The sequence below is a fragment of the Leopardus geoffroyi genome, chromosome A1 (assembly GCF_018350155.1).
Source record: "Leopardus geoffroyi isolate Oge1 chromosome A1, O.geoffroyi_Oge1_pat1.0, whole genome shotgun sequence".
Lineage (NCBI taxonomy): Eukaryota > Metazoa > Chordata > Mammalia > Carnivora > Felidae > Leopardus > Leopardus geoffroyi.
Window position 1 is genome coordinate 155,425,807 of NC_059326.1, and position 22,221 is coordinate 155,448,027.

General features: G+C 39.7%; 1 long non-coding RNA gene across 9 annotated transcripts in view; it reads right to left on the minus strand.

The window, feature by feature from the left end:
* Window positions 1-4,551: 4,551 nt before the first annotated feature.
* LOC123608287 overlaps window positions 4,552-22,221 on the minus strand; it is a 153,759-nt gene continuing 136,089 nt past the window's right edge. For all 9 annotated transcript variants that reach the window (XR_006717174.1, XR_006717178.1, XR_006717171.1 and 6 more), the window contains 2 exons: window positions 17,237-17,416; window positions 4,552-6,288 (listed from right to left, as the gene is read on the minus strand). This is a non-coding gene — a long non-coding RNA (uncharacterized LOC123608287). The remainder of the gene's footprint in view (window positions 6,289-17,236; window positions 17,417-22,221) is intronic.

Below are 22,221 nucleotides of genomic sequence, written 5' to 3' on the forward strand. Positions count from 1 at the left end.
AAAAGTTTAAAACTATTTTCATGCATCATTTTAAAAGTTTGGGAACTGCAACTAACTCTCCAAATACTTGCATGAGAAAGAACTCTCAGAGATTCCCTGTGGTAGGCAGATTAACGCCATCAACTCCTTCTCCCCATCAAAGATGTTCAAGTCCCATTATCCAGAATCGGTAAATATAGATTACTTGACAAAAGAGATATTTAAGACGTGTTTTAAGATATGGACCCTGAGATGGGGCGATTATCCTGGATTCTCTGGGTGGGCCCAATCTAATCATATGATTCCTCAAAGGTATAAAACATTTTCCAGCTGCAGTCAGAGAAAGAGAAAAGTGATAGTGGAAAAGAGTCAGTTAGATGCCATGTGAGAAGGATTTGACTCACCACTATTTTGAAGAAACTGCTAGTTTTGAAAAAAAAAAAAACTGCTAGTTTTTGAGGAAGAGGCCACAAGTCAAGGAAAGCAGGTGATGTCTAGAAGCTAGAAAAGGCAAGAGAAAGGACACTCTTCCAGAGCCTCCAGAAAGAATGTAGCTTTGTCAACAAGTGATTTTAGACCCATGAGACCTTTGAACTACTGAAATGTGAGCTAATAAATTTGTATTATTTCAAGCCACTAAACTTGTGGTAATTTGCTATGGCGGCAACAGGAAACTTATATACTCCATCTGCCCTAACTAATTTTGACTGCTGGAGTATTAGGACAGATCAAAGTACTACACCAAATGGATTCAAGCTGCAATCATTTAAACATTTTTTGGTCAGCATCTCCTGAATTTGCATCACTAGGGGAACACATAACAGTGAAGTCTGACATGAGAAGTTGATGAAATATTATTTGCAAAAATGGAAATAGAAGAGGAAAAAGTTCTTTGGTCAAGAAGAGGTAAGTTTTCAGATATGATCTTTCTCCATTATCTGAACATTATCTGCAGTGCCATCAAATATCACAAAAGAGTAAAACAGCTGACCTTGGAATAAGTTGCATTTTCCCCCAAATCTAAGGCACTTAGAGAATTTTAAAAGTCATTCTTCAATATTTGAACTTCAAAAGGTAAAATTTCCAGGAATGACAGTATCGTGCTGGAAACATTAATGTGCCAGCATGAAATAATATCATTCTGTAGGAGGTAATAAAGGTATGAATTATGTCAAATTGTATTTGGCTCATGGATGTTACTGTGCTTCTTATGGGCAGATACAGCTAACAGGCACAAGAACACCTGCCTGTCTCCCTCAGAAAATTAAAGTCATGTGCACAAACATCAGTCTACGAAATTAGGGGACCATTTGTGGCAAAATGAAAATGTGCCCTGTTACAGATACACTTTCCAAGGATATGGAGTATCTCTTGTTACAGCAGAACATAATTTTTCTCCTGGTCTTGCTCACTGTAGAAAGAACCATTAAGCCATTTACATTACAAGTGGTGGCTTCTACTCCCGTTAGGTAATATAATATGCTAAATGAACTTGCTGCTATGCTATATAGTGCTCTATTATAGACTTTCACTATTAATTGGTTTGGGGTCATTGGCCATCTCAGTTAATGTGAGGAATCCATTGTTCTTTAAGCAAAATGTTCAATAGCATCTCCCATTGAAATGGGCCAGATTCAAATGATATGCATCGTTATGCATGTGCCAAGGTACAAGTGTATGGGTTTTCCTGCATTTGTATTTAGGGTAAGAAAACAGAGTCCAATTTTTAAAGTTTAAATAAAGTGTTTACAGGTGTTATTTTGTCCCAAAGTTGTTCAAAGTCTGAGGAAATGTAGCCCGAGGAAAATACAAAAATCTGTAAGCCTCACGGTGATTTAACCCTTCTGGAGCTAAAGCACTAAGAAGGGAAAGCTGCCTTTCTCTTCTTTGCCCCCGTCTGCAGCTGCATGGAGATAACACTGCAAAGAGAACCATCACTTCTGCTACAACCTGGGTAATAATGTGCTCAGTTAATCTACACAACATAGAGTCATCCTCTCAAAAAGTAATTCACTTCTTTAAAAACTGGAAGGAAAATAAATATGGTGCAGTAAAATTGTTGAGTAGAGGAATCTATCTGGACATTTCACAAAACATTTCATTATGCTGACAATTCCCAGAAGTACTCTCAAGAGTGCTTTAAGCTGAGGATTACTGCACTGGAGCTGATGGACTTTTTTTGTAGCCCCTTTAAAAGGCAGTGAACCGTTTTTCTATTTTATTTAAATAATGCCCCTTAAAATGGATTTTTAGAGGTATAATAACTCCTTAAGAGTCAGTTATGCTAAACAGTTTCTCTTGATAGAAATGTTGTAAAACTCGTTAACTGCACAATTTCAGATGCCGGCTTGGTGAACACTAACTGACATGTGAATGACCAGAGTTTGTAAAATAAATTGCAATAGTTGTTGTATCACACAGCTAGCATTGCACAAGCTGGAGGCCACGAGGGGCTCCAACCTGACAGAAAATTACTTCAAGATGAATGAAAAGTGCTTGTTGCTTTTTATTAGTTTTTAGAGAACAATGAAAATGTTGAATTGTTTACAGAAGGCTGATTAAATGTGGTCAGTGGGGCCATGTCCCTACTGCTAACTGTTGGCCTCCTTCTCTCACTGACCCCCAACCTACCCACTCACACACCTACTCCAAGCACCCAACCCCCACCCTTAGCTCCCTGCCACATGCATCTTCTTAAGAGGCTATTATGGCTGCACATCTGTGTGTGAAATGTGCTCATTCTGACATTCCACTGCTGCTCAGAGCTGCAGAGGCCTTTGTTGGGTAAAACACTATTGTCAACTCTAACAAGCAGGTCGTGCAATTTGCTGGACACTGCAGCAGAGAATAGCCCAGGATGAATTGCTTTGGCCTCAAACAATGCTCAGTTCCATACTGGAATACATATGTATTTCTTTCAATGTGCAGTACTACAAAAAGTCATGACATTTTGGGTTTTTTAAGGCTTTGATTTAAAAATATATACACATGATGCTAGGGTTAGACTACCACAAAATAGCCTATTTGTTATATTTACTTAGGATAACTACTGTCTTATGGCTAAAGGAAAAAGGCATGAAGTGCTTTAATTGGTCATTTGTGGTTTAAATCCCATTTATGTTTTACCAGAAAGCACAGTGAAAGGAAAGGCACTAGCTACCATTTTAGCTGACTCTTTGGTGTACTTAAAGGGGTGGTCAAAAACAGGGCATTTAGGAGGATGTTGTGGAGAATGATTCTCACTTTATATTTCCACAAAGTAAACAGCCTTTGATGGAAAGAAATATGAGAGCTCATTAATAAGCACATGCCAAACAGGAAGAAAAAAACAGTCCTTTTACCAGACCGAGCTAAGTGAATCAGACCCAGAAGATGTTTGAGTAAACTAAAAAATTAAGGAAAAGCAAATCACTGCCACCCGGCTCAACAAACAGCCTTCCATGGCCCATCTCCTTCCTCACTCCTAACCTCACCCTTACACGCACACGCGTGCACACACACGTCAGGGAAATCAGCGGTAACGGCGCAGTTCAAGTGCTATTTGTGGCATTCTGACACAACACATGGTACACACCCCTAATGTGTAAGCAGGACTCTCTTTCCCTCTGTGCAGAATATGCATTCTGAGCCTATTATGTGTATAAACAATGGCATATGTAATTACCTTACTAGGGTGGCAATTATTCCTCAGAATCAACAACCAGAGTTAAAGCATGTTCCCCTAAAAGACATTTGGGGATCAATTCTGGGTCAATTACGTCAGGCTTTGATTTATCACATGGTGTCAGGCTGTGTTAAAAAAAGAAAGTTAAAAAAAAAAAAGGCATTATGAGATAAAGGCTAAAGGCTTGACTCAAATTGGTTTGTTTCCAACTTTGCTTTCTCCCAATTGCTCTGCCCTCCCCCATTCTCAAAACAACTGTGATTTGCTGGGTTTTATCTGGTAGACAGTTTGCTGTTTGGGAATACCAAATGAAATGATTCTGGACTACGTCCAGATCTGATCTGCCCCCACACCACCAGGCACTGGGAATTTCTCCTGGGATGCAGCAGAGGGGAGAGGTTAATAGTTCAGGCTTTAGAATCTAAGAGATCTGGATTTAGATCCCCATGACTTAAGCAAGATACATACATATCTCTGCAGTAGATAATACCTACTTCAGATGGTTGCTGTAAGGTTTAAATGAGATAATTAAGTGAGAGAATATGTGTAAAAACACTTAGCTCAGCGCCTGGCATGTCGTGAATACCCAGTGAATAGAGTGATTGCTCTTCTATTGGTGGACAAGCCAGAGGAGGAGAAGCAGAACAGCCCCTCCAAAGGCCCACCCCTATTGAGCTGGCCAAGGGCCAGAGGAAGCAGAGTGGATGTTAGTACAAATCACAGGGCTGAACTGATGAATCCAAGACACTCATTCAGAAGCCCAGGGGACTAGACCGTATATGAAGAATCCAGTCGATTTGGGACTCATTCTAACGAGACTGACTATAAACTACAAACCAGTGAAGGTGCTACTCTGTTAGCAAGACCCCTCTGTCTTTTTACAGAGTTTTAAGAACCACAGAAAAAAAGCTACTTTACACATTTTAATCACCAAATGTTACTCAACATATACTTACTATGCACCAGGTACTGTGCTAGGTTCTGAGAACACAGAGATGGTCCCTCCACAAATTTTTCCCAGAATAGGAAACAAATGCTACAGTTTCATACAATATAGTTTTGTAACTCAGATTAACAAATATCCAATATCACCATCAGGAGTTTGGGGGCAGGCATCCTATTAAGGATGACTCATACAACTAAAGTTATCAGTCAAATTAGAACAATTCCTTATTGAGGAGCAAATAAAAGCTTTTGGAAATTAAGTAAAGAAAGGAAGGTATGAGAATTCTTATCAAATTCTTTTGGAAGCAATATAATTTCCTATTCAAAGAACATTTTAAGTCCATTTTCCATGGAGCAACATTGTTTATTCAGTAAGAGGGAAACAGCACTTACACGATTCATTTCTCAAAGGGCACATAGTGCTATTGGCAGTATGTATTGGCAGCTTAATTAAGAAGTCTGTTGATAATGATTTTAAGAAAAAAAAAGCCGGCACATTTTCAATTCAGATGGACACTACTGAAGACAAAGACATGTCTACTGTTGGTTCGGTACATACTAAAATGTGTTACATACACTACATAAAATGTCTGGTGTCTGCAGTCATATTAGTGCCTTAACATTGGAAAAATCATGACTTATTCCCAGATCAGAAATAAATTTTTGAAAAAACTGTACAGTAATTTTGGAACATAGAAGACAACACAATGAATACTAAAACAGCCAAGTTTTCCTACAGAGTCACTGCCTAGGTCTGTTTTGCTCCTTCCCTGCCCTATCTTGGGTCCATGAGCTTTCCCAAGTTTGATCCAAATCTTCCCTTCCCCATGCTAATAACTTACTCAGAATGTCAGGCCCCTAGGGCACAGAAGGTAGAGGCCTACAGAGACAACAGATGTAATTCATCTACCTACTCTGCCAGAAATGTACAAACACAATATACTTTTCCAACAGACAATCTACACCTAAAGGGGAAAAAAAAGAATTTAATTCAATTAACTCCAACTATAATGTGTTAATATCTGTAACATCTACTGAATATTTATAAAATCAATGAAATAAATCCTACCTATTGAAACTCCAAAAAAATGGAAGATGTCCTGAGTTGCCCACATTAGATTATTTTGTTTTGTTTTGTTTTGTTTTGTGTTTTATTAAAGGGATTTAAAATACTTGCAGAATACACTTTTCCACTCATTTGTTTTCTATCTTAGGGACACACTTAATTAAGAGCAGAAGAAAAAAAGTGCCCTGAAACTAATTGTAAATCCATTGAAGGCAGGAAACACATCCTAATTGTCTCCCTCATTTTCCCTCCCCTATTTTGTGCAGTGATTCACACATAGTAAGTACTCAATTAAGCTGAAAAGACAATGCATGTTTCAATTCACATTAATTTGGAGGGGTTGCATTGATTTAAGGAACAGCTGAGACAAAAAAGGATAAGTTCAATCTTTCCTGATTTATGGCTAGTGAGGCACACTGTCTTGAAAACTTTGCCGAAGCTTGTGTAACACTGGCATCATTAACTGCTGGCCACTGTGGCATTCTTAATGTCTTGATTTGTTTGCATTTTTGCTGATGGTAACAAGATGATTCTCCAACGGCTGTCTTTCCAATAAGAAAATGTGAAAGGTGATGTGAAGCAGGTATTCAGTGAAGCAGGTATTCAGTCTACCCCTGTCCTACAGACAGTACATCTGTGAACAAAATGGAAACAAATGATTAATCCAAGCCTTTCTAAGAGCAACTTTTCAGAAGTACAGCAGTTGGTCTTTTGCTGATCACTACAATTATTTAGCTCAAACTTTCAAAAATACAACCAAGATCTTTGGTGGTGATAATGCTGTTTGAAGTTATCTTTCCTTACCTTAAGTAATGACTTTGAAACCCATGCCACCCCAGGTGCAGATCCGAGCCCTAATAAAATCAGAAACACCACATATCTATACATTTTGAAAACAAAATGTCCCTATCCAGGTAAGGAATCTGCATTTTCTTCCCTTGCCTCCATAAACAGGAATAAACCCCTCCTGAGGTGCCAAGCCCTATCCCTTAATGAATAGAAAATTTTGGTCCATGCCTGTGTCCCATCAAGTGGCACCAAAGTGGATGGCCAGGAAATCACAGCTGCAGACAGCCTCCTGCTGTGAAGCAATCAGGCTGGGGAGGAGCACTCTTTATTCCGCAAAAGCTCTGAACTAACCAGGTAAGTAAAAGAAGCATAAACACTTCAAACGTCACCTCCTCACCTCCGGCAGACAAGGCCCCTTGATAGCAACACAGACAGATACAGGTAAGGCCCCACCTTAGGCTTTTCAGTCATACTCAGGCACATGCACCTTACTAACACTCTCTTAGAACAGGAAAGAAAACCATCTTTGCAAGAAACATTCACATGCTCAAGGGCTATTTCTCTCTAAAATGTCCCACTGCAGACCCACTGCAGTTGAGATGTAAAGCCAACAAACACACAAGTAAGCTTAGCCTTAACACATTTATTCACTAATTTACTTTATTTATTTGGGTTTTTAAAAAAGCAGGCGCAGAGTAATGTGCTTAAAGCACCCTTCAGCTCATGAACAAAAATGTCATACTATATGAGCATTTAATATCAGCCTGGAATCATTTTAGGTTTTTCCTTCTCTATCCATTATATCAAACTTGTCACTGAAACATCTTCTTAATTTGAAATGTCTTTTGCAGTGCCCTTTACTTCTGAATTTCTACTAAATCCTCCCTACCCCTTTGTCAAGACCTAATCTCCTCTGCCTGGCATATGACAGGCTCCTAGCTATGCCTACATCTCCTCTGCTCTAGTCTCAATTCCTTCCAGGTGATGCTACCTCCACTGGGCCTCCACTGCAGCCATTCGCTCCAAGATCTGTCTGAGCTCGGTCCCCTGAAGTCTCTACTAAAGAGGTTCAGCCCAGCTGTGACCTTCAACCCATCCTCATCAGGCAGGCAAAAGAGAAGCAACCTCAGCCCACCAGATAGCAGGAACCGTATTCCTTCCTTGGCCACAAGTGCATTGAATTGCACTGAGTTTACACGGCTTCATCATTTCTCCATTTCCCTGCTTCCTCTAGACATGTTGGCCCAATCTTTGGAGCTGGCTTTTACCTTGACTAGTTTCCCTCTTTCCTTCAATACCATGTGCCTTGCCCTGAACTTAAACCTACTTGACTAGGGCCACGACACTACACTTCCCCAGATTCTATTCCAGAACTCCAGCTGCTGGCTGGGATCCAGCTACGATTAGATTGCTCCCTGCCATGACACCACCATTCCTGACAATCTCACCTGCTGTCTACATTCTAGTTAACCAAGTCTCCTGCTGAATTGGATCTCCTCAGTTTCTTTCCTGACCCAACCCTAAGATCATCACTTCCTCTTGTTCACCTTGGACTAGACTGCGGGCTAACCCTAGTGCAGGCAGACTCCAGTCCCTGATACACCTAGCCTTGACTTCTCTTATTCCCTGGCAACCTATGTCACTGAGATACTGCATAGAAACCCTGTCTTCTCGGCCTACACAAATTCTACTTAAGAGGCTAGTTTTTATAATATCTACAATGTCTTTATATTTATTCATTCATTCAATTTCCTAATTTATCCTCCCTTCATTCCATAAAAACTTAAAAGAGGTTAACATTAACTTAATTAAAAAAAAAACAACAACAACTTACATGACTACCTACAGGTTAACTCCTGCCTGAATTCTGAAGTACCCTACTTTCCTATTCTACTTCACTCTCTGGTCTCCAAAATGAAGTCTCTGCTTCAGGCACACAGATGCACTGACCTCTAAGTTCATTATGCATCACCCCCTCTTTTCTGCCTTCTTAATTAGTTCCTTTCATCCTTTGGCACCTCACTTGTGACATGATCTAAAAAGCTTTCCCCAAGAAACAAATCCACATTGACTCATCTCTTACCTGGGTTCTTCTGGAATAATCAATAACACACAGTTCAACTACTTAATCTTCACCAAATGTTTCATATCTATTAGCTCCCAGACAATTAATTCTTTGAAAAGTGGGATACGGGGGTGCCTGGGTGGCTCAATCAGTTGAGCAACCGACTTCAGCTCAGGTCATGATCTCACAGCTTGTGAGTTCGAGCCCCGCGTCGGGCTCTGTGCTGACAGCTCGGAGCCTGGAGCCTGCTTTGGATTCTGCGTCTCCCTCTCTCTCTGCCCTAACCCACTCGCATTCTGTCTCTGTCTCTCTCAAAAATAAACATTTAAAAAAATTTTTAATTAAAAAAAAAAAAAAGAAAAGTGGGATAAAGGCCATGTCCTGTATTTTTTATGGTGCCTTCAAAGTACTTGATGTTGATCTCTAGAAGGACAGCAAAGTTCCACTTCCACATGCTCTCTACCCTTACTCCACTCCCCAGCCTCACTCCCATGGAGGAAAAGAGGCAAGGGACTGAATCAAGTTACTGGATTCAAACAAGCCTCTTAGTAGGCAGCGAAGCTTTTGGTCTATGCGGAAAAAAGGTTAAAGTTTTGACTTCTGTAGGCTGTGGCGTCTTTGGAGTTCATCTCTTGTGATTCTCACTCTCTTTAGATTGCTTCTCTCCACTTCCACATGGCCAGTGAGGCAAAACAGGTATAGAACTGCCTTTCACTTGGGAGATGCTCCTCAATAACACTTCCTGTAGATGAGGCCTACGGCAGACTAATAAGACCAGCTCTAACTTAACTTCTATTTTTCTTTTTTTGTTTTTCTCTTAGTCACTAGTAAAGTAGGACCTAAAGAGCTGGACCCAGGAAAAAGGACCATGGAGGTCTATCTGTGAGCAAGACACAATATTTCCAAGCAGCTCCATATGGGCAACTGAGTTCATCAGAGACTGCATTAGGTTTGAGAGCTGGGCAGGGGGGCTCTTCTCTTGTGAAATTTTGAATTAGCAATTGCAGATGACCAGAGTCCACTGTAGAATCATGTAATATTTATGATATCTCACATATTATATTTAAATATATCATACATGCACTGTATACATTCATATATATACATACATACATACACACACATGCATACATAACTTTGATATACTACTTGAAAAGAAATGGAAAATGGGCGTAGGCATATCCCAAAGTCTTGAGCTCATCTGTCATTGTCTAAGCCTGTGGTCAAAATTTTATTTCGAAACAATGTTCGTAATTGGCATATGACGCGGAGACTGCCAGCTGTCCTCTAATACCCATTCTTTCCTTTTTCCTTCATTACTAGAACCCCTAAATTTTGAGAAGTACATGGCTACAAAATATATTTTCCTGGCAGATAGGTATAGCTAGTAGGATGTGAGTATGATTTAGAAGTGCAACATCTAGGAAATGCCTTTAAAAAGAATGATTATGGGGCACCTGGGTGGCTTAGCTGGTTAAGCATCCGTTGGTTTCAGCTCAGGTCATGATCTCATGGTTCATGAGTCTGAGCCCCAGTTGGGGCTCTGTGGTGATAGTGCAGAGCCTGCTTAGGGTCCTCTCACACCCCCACTCTCTCTGCCTCTCCCCACTCACTCTGTGTGTCTCTCTCAAAATAAATAAATAAACCTAAAAATTTTTAAAGAATGATTATGCATCTTCAGACATATGAATGAAGCCAACACCCAGGGATAGCTGAGTAGTAAGACAGAAGTTTATTTCTCCCCTCCTTGACAGTATAAGCATAAGCAGTCCAAAGCTGGTATGGCACCTCCACCGTGTCAGGGAGCTCTTTCTATTCTAGCTTGTTTGGAGTCTCTTAACCAAAGCAAAAGTTAGTATGCTATAGCAAATACAGCACGGTATTTCTAGCCCTGCCACTTATGACCTATCAAACCAGGGACAAATTATTTAAATTCTATGACCTTGTTTGTGTCTATACCTATTTCACAGGTTGTTACCAACATGAGATTGTATCTTTTTTTTTTTTTTTTTTTTTTTTTTTTGCTTCCCAGTATAGCCCCAGCTTCTATCACAGTGTCGGCACACAGTAAGAATCCAATAAAAATTAATTATTATTGCTGTTCCTATTGATATGCCAAATCTAGACACATAATGCCACACCTTAACAACAAACCATTAGATACTTCCAATAAATGTATGAATAATGCAACTAATCAACATGGTGTACATTAGAGTGATCGCTTTTTCTGACCCAAATCTTAATAAACCTGGTCTTACAGAAGGTTTTTTTCTGACTTGTGAACTTAGTTTTATGAAAGTTCATATATGTTAAACCACTGGTTGTCAACTTAATGAACTGACTTCACTTTCAAAAATTATCTGCCTAAATTGGGCATCCCTGGAAATTCAAAGGCACATAGCCCCAACATTATTGGTTCTAGTTTTTATTACAAGGTTCCACTATGCATGTATACAATGTGGGGGAAAAAACTGATTTTTTTTTTTTTTTTGAGACAGAGCATGAGCAGGGGACAGGCAGAGAGAGGGAGACACAGAATCTGAAGCAGGATCCAGGGTCTGAGCTGTCAGCACAGAGCCCGATGTGGGGCTCGAACTCACGGACTGAGTCCAGTTGGACTGCGTGACGGACGGTCAGATCATGACCTGAGCTGAAGCCAGACGCTTAACCAACTGAGCCACCCAGGTGCCCCAAAAACCTGATTTTTATAACACGTTTATGGTTGTGAATTTGTATTTCAGTATTTCAGAATCTTACGTGAAATCATTCTTCTGTTTTCCCAAAGGAAGATGGGCACTACTTGCCTCTGCAAAAATAGCATGGATGAGAGAGATTTCAGTAAAACCCACTTTTTTCTATTGAAGAGCACTTAATAAACACACACACCTGGCTGCTTTCACTTCACCATGAGTGCCACCCATTTGCCAGTCATTGAAGTAATTCAGTCTGATCTGTTGAGGTGATGGATTCCGACAAACTGTGTAAGACTGTCATTAAGGGGAGGATAGATTACTGTCTCCATGCAGGACATTACAGTGCTTACATTTCTCATCCATACAGCCTATGAAACATACAGGGAAAGCAAGATGAAAATAAAACTGAACATGGATTTCACTGCTTCTCTCTCCAGTGAATGGCAGGAGCTGGTGACCAGTCCACACTGTCTACCACACACACACACACACACACACACACACACACACACACAATTTGATTTCCTTCTAATATAAAGACCTCTCGTAAAGGACACAAATATTATGCACAAAATTGACTATTCAGTAACTTAAGTCTAACTTAAGGCCTTGCGCTCCCACTTTTAAAATATTATTCTTTCCTCTTTCACCCTACCTATTTATAGCCATTTTGCCTCTCTATAATTTTTTTACTTATGTACTTAAAATCCACATTTAAAATGGAGATTATATCAAAAGTGAAATGAGTTATTTGGTTAATTGAAGAAAACGAGTCTGAATTAAGTAAAAAGTCTAAAGAATGGATGGTTGTCAAAAAGATCACGATAATAGCAACAGGTGATGTTTTGAGAGGTTACTACATGAAAATCAGTAGGCTGAACGCTTTACATGCACGGCACATGTACATGCACATCTCATTGAGTCCTCATAAAAGTCCTGGGGCAGGTATTCTCATCCCATTTTTACAAATTAGAAAATAAAACCTGAGAGATATTAAGTAACTTGCCTAAAGCCACGTAGCTAATGCGTTACAGAAATACTTTCAAACCTGAGTTTGTCTGACTCCAAAGCTCATGTTCTTTACTGCCACATCAAACTGCTGGGGGGTTCCTTCAATCAATAATAAAAGTAAAGCAGTATTTCAGATTAGTGTTCCAAAACCCTAACATGTGGAACACCGCTTCAGTGACAAAATGAGAAGTGTTTAAAATTAGCTCACCAATTATTTTAGGTAGGTGGTAATTACCTGCAACTCATGAAGTATGTACTCACACCAGACGCTTTCTATATACATTCAATCTAAACCTCATAACAGCTCCATAAATTAGGTAAACTATCTCCATTTACAGGTGAGGGAAAAGATACTCAGAGAACCTAAGTAATTTGCCCGAGGTCATGCAAATAGAAAGTGGCTCCTTGTGCACTATGCCTTTTTGCCACACTACCTCATTCCATCCCGCGTTACTTCTCTAGACTACCTGAAAAGCTTGCCTTATAAAACGATAATGCCATTCCCCTTTAATTGTATTATACTATTTATTAGCTCAGCAAAGATTTGGTTCAGAGACAATGCAAAAGTAAACTTTAACCCAGCCCTCTCTCATTATCATAAATTCCAAATTTAGTAAGGTCCATGTTAATGGGTTTTACTGTATATAGAAAAGAGTTTAATAGTCACTTAGCCCCGCTCTATCTCCATTAACAAATGTAAAAGGCCACACAAAGGCAGAGAAAGAACAGTGACCTTAAAACTAAAACAGTTAAGTGTCTGTAATTTGTATTTCAGCAAAAAGTCATACCTCATATGCCAACATACAGTACACACATATGCCAACATGTAACAACATATTCAACTCTACAATTTCAAGTGGTCTATTCATCAATTAAAGAAAATTAATCCTAATCAGATGTTCATATTAAGGAATACAGCCATAGCAAATCGGTAATAATAATTAAAAGTCCATTTCAAATCTCTTTGGTTAGCAGGGAAATGATGTAACATAGCCAGGCCGCCCTAGTCCTTTCTGTAGTGTTCTATAAATATGCACATTAAATGAAAATTCCTGGATGTTTAACATGGTCATCTTTGCTACCCACACTGCACGTGTTTCTAACAAAGACATGCAACCATGTACACCCTGAATGGGAAAAATGTACAAGTTGTGACAGTCAAGCAGATGTCTGCTCTGACAGCCAAATCCTAATACACAGTATTTTCCCACTTAGAGTCATCACAGTATTGCAAAGATTCCAAACAAGTCTACCTGCTTTGGAGGGGGCTACCTGAAGCAGGAAGGATGCCACAGCTCTCTCCAGTTGCATCCGGTTTTGTTTTGTTTGTTTTGTTTTCTTTAGGTCAGCTTGTAAATGAGCTATCAAATGCCTCTGTGCAACAGAAATAGCCTTGGGACAGAAGCAAAACAATCCGGGTGAAAGACAGCCCACCTATTCTTTCAGGCCTGATGCACTGCGAGGTAGGTAGTGGAACCAGATTTTTAAGATTTTTAAGATCACTTGTAGTCTGGCTGGACTCAAGAGGTCCACGTATCCAAATATCAGACTGCCGTAGCCCTTACAATCCTCTATCTGGCATTGCTTGGTTGCTTTGCAAAACAGGCCCACCAAAGGGCCTTAGGATTTAGTCTTCCACTTTCAACTCTCTTGGCCGGACCATTATTTCTTTGACAGTCTATTTCAATTTCAAGTCACTGGAAGGCATTACTGGAAAGAATATGGAGTCTCATTCTCTGTACTTTTCAAAGTCAGGGCGAGAAAAAACTACCTTCCTGGAAGTGTGGGATAAACTCTGAGCTCTCTCAGAATTCTTCCCAACCTGAGTGTCTGATCATTACTAATCAATTAAATCTTATGAGATACCCAGCAATACCAGCTCTAGAAATCTTTCCTACAGAAATACTAGCATGAATTCACAAAAATAAAAACAGTACCATGTTCACTGAAGCATTGTTTATAACCTCAAAAGTGTAAAAGGATCTAAATGGCCAGCAGTTGAAGAATGGTTTATTAAAGACCATTTAAACTGGAGAACACTGTGCAGCCACTAAAAATAATAATACAGGTCTCTATTTACTGATATAAAAATGTGTTAGTGAAAAGAGGAAGGTGCAGAACAAAATGTATAGATAGTGTGCTACTATTTTTGGAAAAAATACAAGTGTGTATGTATACAAATAAATGTATATATAAAGAGATTATATGAAATAGAAATACCCATTTTAGAGAGATACAATATATAGAGATAAATATATAGCTATGTATATTTCTGTTATGTGACATTCAGGTAAAAATTTTCTATTATAAACTTATACATACATTTGCATATGCATAGAAAAAGCAGGAAGAATTACTCAGCTTGGGCTGCTATAACAAACTACCACAGACTGGGTGACTGAAACAACAGACATAATTTCCACAGCTGTGGAAGCTGGGAAGTCCAAGATCAAGGTGCCAACAGATTTAGCTCTTGGTAAGGGCCAGCTTCTTGGCTTACAGACGGCAACTTTTTTGCTATCTTCAAAAGTGCAGAGAGAGAAAGAGAGAGAAGCCAAGCCTCTGGAAAATGAGATTGGGAAGGAAAACTAACTTTCTACTTGTACATACTATTTCATTTATTTAGGTTTCTAAGCAATTCTCCCAAACTGACACTTCCTTCTTCTCGTGGGTTGTGAACAAGAAAAAATACAAAAATAAAACAGATGAGAATATAACCATTGTTACAGACTGCAACCAGCATAGAGGAGATAAAAGCCAGACAAGCCTAGTTTTCTTAACTACAGAATTAGTCCATCTCCACAGTGCTGGTCTGGGGTGGGCTTCCTTCCTCTGGGAGAATGTAGGTTCCTGGTAGGCAGGCCCTTCTCAAGTAGAAGGAGAGTGGCAGGAGGCTAAGCTGGACTACTTATCCACCCCAAATTTACCAATTAGGTAAGTCATTGTGCCCTACAGGGACAGTAGTCCTTGAGAGAGTAGCGCCTATAGTGGCTAAACATAGACTACAACAGGTGAAAGAGCGAATGGTGCGAAAGCAAAGGCAAGAAAGAAGTCAAGAATAAAGACAGAAAACAGAGTAGGGAATATAGGGAAGGAATTTTTTATTTATTTATTTATTTTTTTTTTAATTTTTTTTTTTTTTCAACGTTTATTTTATTTTTGGGACAGAGAGAGACAGAGCATGAACGGGGGAGGGGCAGAGAGAGAGGGAGACACAGAATTGGAAACAGGCTCCAGGCTCTGAGCCATCAGCCCAGAGCCCGACGCGGGGCTCGAACTCACGGACCGCGAGATCGTGACCTGGCTGAAGTCGGACGCTTAACCGACTGCGCCACCCAGGCGCCCCCGGAATTTTTTATTTTTAAGGAAGAGGCCAACAAAATGTCAAATGTGGAAAGCGGAAGAGTCTAAGCACAGTGACAGAATCATGGACACAAGTGAAGGTGAATGCCTCTTACTGAGACATGAATAAAAGGGAAAGAACAGGAAAAGACACAGTGATTTTGAGGCAGAGATGAAGGAAGGGAAGTTGAATTCACAGCATGATACCAGTTCTGTACAAGGGTAGAAAGAATCTATGGCCAACGCCAGGCAACAAAAATTGAACTTGCAAACTGCCACAGGGCTGGTTGTGCTAAAGTCATAACAACACTTAGCAGAACCAAGATGTACTTGTAAATGTTTTATCATACTGTGAAACTTTTGAGAAATTGTGATGTATAATTTATAAGACATTGCTTAGATTAGTATTGATGTACATATACTCTTGATATCATTCAACATTGTGCATCATAATATTAGTTGATTCACATGCTCCTTTGTCCCTGGGAACCCTGAGGAATAAAGTTTCTCATAAATAACAATGGTTTAAGCTTGACTAGCCTTGTGCAATTTTTCACCACAATCCTGGCTACCATCACAACCTTATTTCCAAATCACAACACACTATAAAGTAAAATCAAACAGACCAAAGAAATTGGTGGAAGGATGCATAGTCTAAAAGTCTGGCTCCATACTTTTGACTGATAGAAACTAAAATTTCTGCATGGGACATGGTGCTATATTCCCACGGATCTATTTTTATGCCACAGTGTCAGTGGCCATATATGCCTTTCTGGCAAACTGAGTCTTCAGGTAAAGAGGCTTCTGGTAGATCGATTTCCGTGAATTCATAAAAGAGGGAAAAGCTTCGTATCTTTCAATAGTCCCCAAAGTTATACTCTTTACCAGGTTTTAAAGTTATATTCCAGTCTCCATTCCGCTGTGAGATTTAGCTTTACAACCAGCTGCCCCCTCTTACCAGTTTTTGACGTCATTCAGGTTTTGCAAACTGTGTGCTACAGCCCTTACTTGGGTTTGTGGACTGCTATTAAAGTTATACTGCATTAAGTGTGGAAGTGGCACCAGAAAGGATCCATAAGGGTGATCATAGTGCAAATCAGCCGCCTCAAGTCCAGCTCCTCCACAGAGGGCTTCCACTTCTGCTTCCTCAGTGTCACTTCACGGTCCCTAGGATAAAGGGAACCATCTTTGCCGCTGACACGGAATGCAACTGAGATTGGTTCTCCTGACAGAGATTAGTGGGCAGCAATGAATCTTTCAGTTGGGTTAGAAATATGATTTTATTTAAGAAAATAACCATACATAATTGGGCTTCTGTCACTTTAAATTTTAATGGTGAAAGTAATATGGAGGCTTCTGGGACTTTAAATTATGGCTTTCAGAAGCTTCACACTGAATCTTTCAATTATTCTATATAAGTACTTTCTCAAAGCATGTGCCACCATGACATTGATATCACAATTCAAATCTAAATTCAAAACTGACTGCAGGGCTATGAGCTATGTGCTGGCGCGCCGGCTGCCTCATTTTATCTTTGAACATCTGACGAGGCGAATCAAGAGGCACTCTCCCAGAGCCCAGCCAGCTGTTTGCCAAATATTCAAATACCCTGGCACGCAGAAGATTTCCCCACATCAAAATTAGTGACGACCCCCTATTTTTCCCATTAGCTTCGGGCTTACCTACATCCTTTCACGCAGGCCCACTTGACTCACGCGCCTAAATGGTCACTCTTGCCAGCTCCCGCACCTCTCAGGTTCCCCCACTTCCGCAACTGGACCCAGTGTGTGCTGCAGAATGGCAGCCAGTTCAGACAAAACCATGGAGGAGAGTTTTCAAGTCTGTGCTTCCTTGAAGTGGATCTGAAAGAGGAGCTGAGCTGATATTTGTGGTAGGAGGCAGATAGAAAGCACAGAGAGTGTGTGTATTTTTACTTAAAATGCATTCATTAGGCTGGAGCAAAAAAAAAAAAAAAAAAAAAAAAAAACGAAACCGGGAAGACAGCAAGGGAAAAGTGAAAAGGCCTTCTTCCTTTACACAGATATCTTAACTTCCTTGTCATGTACCTATTTTAATCATTTTCATATTTTTATCTTCATACGAAAATAAGTGGAAGTGAACATTCACTTATTTGCAGATTTAGCTTTAGACTGCTTCAATTGTTTTTAAATGAGTCCCCTACCCCACCAAATGCAATGCCAAATCTACAACTGTAAATAACTAAATCCAGCTGCACTAATGAATCTACAATGAAAGACAACCCTTATTTCACATTTTAAAGGTCCTGAAGCAATCTTCCTCAGCTGAATGACTTAGAACAGAGGGTATGGATAGCACATGGGAAATCAGAAGGAGAAAGGGACAAAGGTGCCACAAGACAACAGCCTCTACCCAAATGGCTGGTCAAATTTCCTGAAGCTGGACACCAAACCCCAGGGTTCCAGCTGGGTAAGGGGATCCTGACTCCTTCCAGAAAAGTTGGGCCTTTATTTGTTCATTTCCTGTGATGTGTTTACACTTGGACAGAAGGGGCACAGCAGGGATGCTTTCAGGGCACATTTGTGGGGAAGCCAATCTCACAGGAGTCGTGACTGCCAGATGTCAAACCAGTGTGTGCTGCTGAGCAAGCTCTAAGCAAGATGCACAGGCACCAAATCATGGTCTGAGGAAACTGCCCTGATCTGGGGCCTTTCCTGAGATTCAGGGAAAGCCTGGCGAAATTTTATGTCATTCAAAAAATAATAATGATCATTTTAAAACCTGATATGACTCTGAGCACTACCTGAGAACCACACAGGCAGATGACGTTCCAATTCTGCCCGTCACAGATCTTCACCCTGTCAACCCAAATCATCATAAGGCAAATAACTTACTTCTGGGAACCATGGGTGGCAAAGGTTAGGAGGCCCATGTGTGAAGCGACCATAACAAAAATGTTGACTCTCATTATCTCCTGAAAACAAGCTCAGATATTCCTTTGCACTAAGATCAGGACAATGGTGCCCAAGTGAGAACTCTTCGAAGACGACGACCATGGACAGAGAAACAAAATTTAAATCCACATTGATTTTAGAGCCCAAAACAGTGTAATTACAAATCCCATCTGACTTGATTATTTAAGGCTCATGGGATGTTTCAAACATAAAGCGGTTCTACATAAATCATCCACCTAAACATTTACTATGCTCCTATTATATCCCAAGTACTATACTTTGATGAGCCAGATCTGATTAAAAAATAATCCACAAACTACTGAATTTCTCTGCTGAATTTAGTATCATGGCTTAGCCCTTCATCTTAAAGTTTCTTCGCCTCTATAAAAGTCCTGTCCCTCTTGAAGAGGTATACCTCTCAGACCATTCTGTCCTCTTCCTCAGCAGTGTCCTCATTTCACTCTAAATCAACAAGGGGTGAAGGATAATGTATCAAAATTACCTAAGGGTTGTTCTTCATTTTTTTCAAACTACACGATACCTTCTACCCCTATCTGAGAATCTTTACCTATATGAACCACTCACTACTTCTAGTGAATGGTTTCTAGTGAACTATTTCTGGGATAAATCATATGCCTTAAGAATTTGGGGATAAAAAAAAAAGCCAAAGATTTCTATACTAAACTCTTCCTCTTTATCTCATTTACTTCTGTGACTTCAACTACCTATCACCTACATGCTGATGACTTCAAAAATAATATTTTAAGTTTAGACTCACATATATAAATGCCTCATGGACCTCTGTTTTCAAATGATTTACTAACTCAAACTTGGTGCAACATCATGTCTATTTCTTTTTTTTCTCTTCCCTTTCTTAACAGTATCCATTCAGTGGATAGTTTACAGTCCCCATTCTCATCCCACATACATCAAATCTGTCACCAGGTCCCGTCACTTCCAGAACACATCTTAAGTCTGTCTACCATATGCCATATCCTACCTGGACCTCTGCAATAGCCTCCTCACTCCTCCCAACTGCAGCCCCTCCCTACTTCCATTTTTTCTCCACATGCTGCTGGTTCATACTGATTAAAGCAGGAAATGCTAGAATGCAGCCCTCACAATATACAAGATGATTTTTGATAGCACACAGACAACATTTTAAATATTTATATTTTAAGTTTCAGAAATAACACATCAAACTGGGGTTTTAATATTAAGTTTGTTTTTAAAATAAATTTTGATATACAAATCAGACAATTTGGTGCACCTTGGTGGCTCAGTTGGTTAAGCATCTGACTCTTGATTTTGGCTCGTGTCATGATCTTACCGTATGTGAAGGAGGGACTACAGGGCTACGGAGACAGCAGTGGAGACTGCTTGGGATTCTCTGTCTCCCTTGCTCTCTGCCCCTCCCCACCTGCAAGAGTATTCTCTCTCTCTCAAAATAAATACACTTAAAAAAAATCAGAAAACTTAAATAAAAATCTAGTTCATGTAGTAGGTAGACATTTTTAAAGACATCAAAGTGGTACATTAATCAGTGAAGTTTGGGAAGTTGGTCTTGTAAAATAGATCTAAACTTCTCAACATGATGTTGCAGATGTTACATTCCTCTTCATCATCAGTCACCGTCTCTTCCCACATTCTCTGCACTCTATTCAGACCCTCTGTGTATCAGCTTTGCTGCACAGCAAAACACTCCAAACCTAGTGGCTAACACAACATTTTATTTAGTTCTTAACTGTGCAAATAAGCTGGGTCATTCCGTCTGGGCTGACAACAGATTTTTCCTGGACTCTCCCATGTGGCTATGGGCAAATGGTGGATCAGCGAGATAGTCCAAGATGATCTCACTCACATCTCCAGTGGTTAGCGGACTGTCAGCCAGAGACTCTGTTTCCTGCAGGTGGCTACTTTATCCTCCAGCAAGATAACCTGGGCTCAATCACAGTATAGTCTTTGGAATTCCAAGCACAGAATCCCTAGTGCACAAGCACTTTTTAAGTCTCTGCTGGTTTCACATTTGCTAACATCCATTGGCCAAGGCAAGTCACATGGTCAACCAAATTCAGTGATGAGGAAACAGATTCCACTTCTTAATGGCAGAATCTTCAATATCATTTTGCCAGGAGTCAGATGCAGGAAAAGGAAGAATTTTTGACCATCGTTCAATCTACCACTCTTGTCGTATCCTAAACATACCAGGCATATTCACACATGTGCACAGGCTGGTCCCATCACCTGAAATAAATTATCAACCTCTTTCTGTCCTTTTGGCAAATTTTTATTTCTTGACCTTCAAGGCTCTGATCAAATACAGCATTTAATGACATCTTTCCTCAAATTAATTATTCCCTCCTATGCTCCCATGATCCCTTGCATACGCCTCTATTATAGCATTCAATAAATTGTATTATAATGTTATAATGTCTCCCTAAATAGACGGTCTTTGTACCACCAGCATCTAGCACAGTGACTAGCAAAGAACAGGCATTCGTAAGTGTTCACTAAATTGAATTGAACTGAATAAATTCAAAACAAAGATTAAGATCTCCCTCAAATAAGCCTACATTTAAACAACTTAAGGTGCAACTATAGAAAACTGGCCTTATAAGTTAGTAGGACTAATTAGATCCACCTCATCTAATTTGAAGGGCACCAGGGCAATGTTCCCAGCCAGAAGCAATTTTCCTTTGCGACCAGCACAAAACCTGAACTTGCAGCACAGATTATTCTAGGTTAAAATGTTTTGCTGTAGTACAAACAACATAGGCTTTGGAGTCTGAAACGGATTGAAAACCTAGCTACTTGTGTGATGCTATTCATTTCTTGCATTTCTCTGCAGCACGTTTTTTACATCCATAGTTATCTGTATTGCAATAAATTATGTGAAGCAACTAGCACAGTGCCTGTCATACACCTAACACTCATCAAACCCCAGGGTCTCCTGTAAGAAAAGCAGGTCACCTGGGAGGGGGTAACCTCCAGACTTCATGGACATCTGAGTAGAGTGGGAGAGGGGTAAGAAGAGTATGAAAGTAAGTAAAGGGTAAGTAAGTAAATAATTTCACAATGTTACTGAGAGTCAGAACTGCAGCTAGTAATTAGTTACGTCACGTTGCAGGGTACCCAATCAGGGAATAAAAGATCCCCCTCCCCAAGGAATGCAAAGCTATCTCTGATGATACTGGACTTAGGAATCTCTATTTTGCTGGGCATCAATATGGAATCAACATTTATACATTTACTTAGGTAATATTACTGAGTGAAAAGCTAAGGAAGAAAAGAGGTTGTTCAAAATGAGGTTATCCTAATCTTTTAATGCATATTCCCTCACTCTTTTAGTTTTTACATTAAAAGGAGTAGTTACGGTAAACAAGTTTTTTTCTCCCTATGGATACAATTTTTTAAGTGAGAAAAATGAAAAGCAAATTACAAACACATGATTCTAAACTTCAAATTATATCACTTCTAAAGGAAATGGTACCAGTGAAATCAATATAAAGTGAGTTTTAGAAACACTGAAGTCCTGTTTCAAAGTAAAGGCAAAATTTAATACATTTTAATAAAATCTTTAAACTTCCAAAATCCAAGTAGAAACTTGACTCTTGTAAGATGTCTCTATAGTTAGCCCTCCTGAGGATGTTCTCACATCTCAATGGCAGCTCTGAAACACTTATATACTTATTGTTCACTAAATCAATCTATATTTGTTGATACCTAGCCCTGTA